The 3,848-nt window shown below is 49.5% G+C and overlaps 1 protein-coding gene across 1 annotated transcript in view; it reads left to right on the plus strand.

Moving 5' to 3' along the window:
• LOC104521952 (vasoactive intestinal polypeptide receptor 1-like) overlaps positions 1-3,848 on the plus strand; it is a gene marked incomplete at its 5' end in the record, with an annotated part of 10,989 nt that overhangs the window by 658 nt on the left and 6,483 nt on the right. The gene's annotated exons all lie outside the window — the stretch shown is intronic.

Below are 3,848 nucleotides of genomic sequence, written 5' to 3' on the forward strand. Positions count from 1 at the left end.
GAACCTGCTTTGGCAGGGGGGTTGGACTGGATGATCTCCTGAGGTCCCTTCCAACCTCCACCAGTCTGTGATTCTGTGACCCTGGCCATCAGCACGAGTGTCATCACTCCTTCTCTTCCTGATTCAGTTAGTTTTAATGCTAAATATGTTACAAACAACGTAATTTTTACATATCCAGGACTTTTAAACCAATTAACTAATTGAAAAACAATTTGAAAGTGCTACTTTGGTACTTTGCTTTCTTTTTTTCTTTTTTCTTTTTTTTCTTTTTTCTTTTTTTTTTTTTTTAATTGCATTTCAATTTCCATCCAAAAGTGGCTTGGCTCAAAATTCTGGGTAAAAAAAATAAAATGATCACCTAGTGAATAAGAAATGCGTCATTCAACGGGTTTCATTTAATACAAATGTAAAAATGAAGCATCTCAATAAATGCACATTAAGATGCATAATTGCTTAAGTAACTGTGCAGAGATAGAACCTATCATCCAGCTTAGCAGAGAAAAGCCAAGTTGATTGGAAAAAAGTCCATTTTGGAGCCCAAATCATGCCAGGCAGGGGGAAGGGATCTCACTGGAGGAAAAAAAAAACAACCCAAGAAGCATGAATGCATAATTAAAATAAGGATTTAATCCCAGGTTTCCTGCTTGTCTGCCGCCTCCACTACCCACCTGAACTGAATTTATCCCTTCTCCCTTCCCCGTGGGGAGGGTCCCACGAAGTGACGATGGAGGGGAAGGCTCAGATGACTTGGATGTGGTGACAATACAGCGTGAAGGAGCAGGACAGGGACCTCGGGGTTCAGCATCCTGCTGGGAAACCCACCCTAGGGTGTTAAAATGGGTTGGAAATCATGTTTGCAGTGGGTTTGCTTTAAAAATCTGCTCTGGTCCTCGCAGCGTTTACTGTTCTGAGATAACTGAGGAGAAATAACCTTCTGGTGAGGCTCAGATGATGTTTTTTGGAGGTTTTCAGATACCAACAATAAATAGGGAGGAAGCCCTGGCAGGTCTGTGTATAATTAACCAGCAGAAATGATGAGCAGGAACTTGCCATCAAATTGCATTTTGAGGGAAAAAAAAAAAAATGCTCTTTTTTGGCCACGTCAAGGAGAACATCACGAGGAGAATGTTGATCTCAGGGACATTTCAGCCCTCTGCTTGGAAAATTGGAATAAAGCAGCTTGCTTTGGGTCAATCCAAACCAAACACCTCGAGCTACCGGGATACACCAGCTGGGAACCTGGGGACAGGGGACAGTGTGAGGATGTGGTGGCTCCTGGGGACCAGCAGTGTGGGGACACTGAAGGCAGAGCTCCTGCCTGCGGGGTTTGCAATGAGACAAGTTGCCAGTTCCTTTGCTCATGGGGGTTTTTTTTTGCCCTGTCCCCGCCAGAGTTGCCTCCATCACCTCTTCTCCGTAGGAGAGTTGTTCCAGTTTTCACAGCTCTGAGAAATGTGATTTTTTTTTAGATGCTGCAGCAGCCCAGGAGGGGGAAACAGAGTGGGAAGGGGAACTTGAACCTTTTCTCCTCACCCAAATGGAGGGGTGACTTTATTCCCTGGGAGTGCACTGCAGAGCTGCATGAATCCCAGCTCAATCCCTATGGCATGGGCTGCTCCTCTGGCTCCTGGCTGGGTGATCTCACTGCACTCACCGTGCTGGAAGAGTTTGTCCATCCAGCAAGAGATGGATCGATGCAGCAGGATGGCTCTGCTGTACAGGCATATCCAGATACTCTGCTCACATCCCCAGAAATGAAGCAACCAAAAAGACTGTGCTGGTTGCACTGGGCTGGTACTGGGCTGGCAGCTAAATAGCTGCTCACTCACTCCCACCCACCCAGGGGACAGGGGAGAGAATTGGGGGGTGAGGGTAAGGAGACTCGTAGGGTGAGAGAAGAACCATTTAATCATTGAAATAAAACTTTAAATTAGAATGATATTAAAATAGTAATGATAATAATAGTAATATAATACACAAATGAGTGACACCCAGTGCCATTGCTCACCACCCGCAGACCAAGCCCGGCCTGTTCCCAGATCACGATCCCACAGGAGCCACAATCCCGACCCAAAACCGCAATCCCGGGAGAGCCAGAGCCCGAGCGAAAGCCAGAGAGAGCAAGAGAGGAAGAGCCCCTCATGGATCTCCTGCCCATGGGGGACAGGAGATGGAACAGCCCTTGGCAGAGCCCAATGCCCATGGAGCTGATCCATGGCAATATTCCTCACCCCTGAGATCTTGTGCTTGCAGACCAGCAAAACACAAAGTCCTTCAACTTCCAGTGACAACTGAAAACATTGGGATGTTATTAAAGTTCTTCTCCTAACAAATCCCAGCTGAACCCAAACCCCAGCGCTGTTCCAGCTGTGGAAAGAAACCAGCTCACACCAGGACAGCTCTCAGAGGTGGTCCCAATAGCCATGTTCAACCCCCCTGTCCTCCAGAGTGAAAATTAAGATGTACCTGGGCGTTGTAATGACAGCCCTGCCAATCCCTCCAAGCCTGGCCAGATACCTACAGACAACTTCAGTGAAATCAGAGAAAACTAAATAAACTTGTCTGAGTCCACATTCCCTGGCTGGGAATAGATGTGACTCCAGGTTAATAATGTATATCTACAAGGTTAATAATGTTCATGTGCAAGGAGGAGAGCTGTGCTGGAAGTGTGGTGTCTACATCTCCTCTGGTCTGCTGCAGCACTAATTCTTCAAGGCCCCACGTCTGCTTGTCTGTGCTCATTTCCAAGGCAATTGGAGAATCATTTAAAGACAAACTTAGTGATAGAGAGAGAAGAAAAACATGCTTACGCTTTTCCTCTCTAACAAGTCTTCCAGTGCTTTCTCCTTGTCCTCCTCCTTCAGGCTGGAGAGACATCTCAAGCTGAGCCACCATGGCTGCTGGCTGCAGAAATCCAGCATAAATCTGCATTATTTTAGATGCCACCAGGAAAGCCCCAGCCTTTCCCTCACCCTCATCCCCCGCGGTCACCCCGCAGGAGCTCTGGGTCTGATGTAGCCTCAGGAAATACCAGATCCCATCTTGCCATGGGGCTAAAAGGAGATCTGAGCACTGGGGGAGGTTGTTCCCAGAACTGGAGCCAGGATGTTCCTCATTCCTGAGGAGGTACGGCATGGCCCCAGAGATCGGGTGACGGCCGGCCACTCGCCGCTCTCCCGTTACAGCTGCACACTGTGCCCGGGGATGGGGGCTGTCTGTCTGTCTGTCTGTCTGTGTCGCCCCATGGGTGGGCCCTGGCTGGGGTCAGGTGCCACCAAAGCTGCTCTGTCCCTCCCCAACTCAGCTGGATGGGAGAGAAAATAGAACAAAGGGCTGGTGGGTCGAGCTGAGGACAGGGAGAGATCACTCAGCAACCACCGGCACGGCCGGAACAGGCTCGACTTGCAGAAAAGCTAATTAATTTATTATCAATCAGATCAGAGGATAATGAGAAATAAACCCAAATGTTCAACCACCTCCCCCCACCCCTCCCTGTTTCTCTCCCGATTTCCACCTCCTCCCCCCCAGCAGCACAGGGGATGGGGATGGGAGTTGGGGTCACTTCATCACATGGTGTCTCTGCCGCTGCTCCCTCCTCAGGGGGAGGACCCCTCACACTCCTCCCCTGCTCCAGCGTGGGTTCCCTCTCATGGGAAACCATCCTACATGGACTTCTCCAGCGTGAGTCCTTCCCATGGGCCACAGTTCTTCATGAACTGCTCCAGGATGGGTCCTTCATGGAGTCACAAGTCTGACCAGGAGCATGATCCAGCGTGGGCTTCCCATGGGGTCACAGCCTCCTTCGGGCATCCACCTGATCTGGTGTGGGGTCCTCCATGGGCTGCAGG

Source organism: Antrostomus carolinensis, unplaced genomic scaffold (genome assembly GCF_000700745.2).
Source record: "Antrostomus carolinensis isolate BGI_N321 unplaced genomic scaffold, ASM70074v2 scaffold20623, whole genome shotgun sequence".
Taxonomy (NCBI): Eukaryota; Metazoa; Chordata; class Aves; order Caprimulgiformes; family Caprimulgidae; genus Antrostomus; species Antrostomus carolinensis.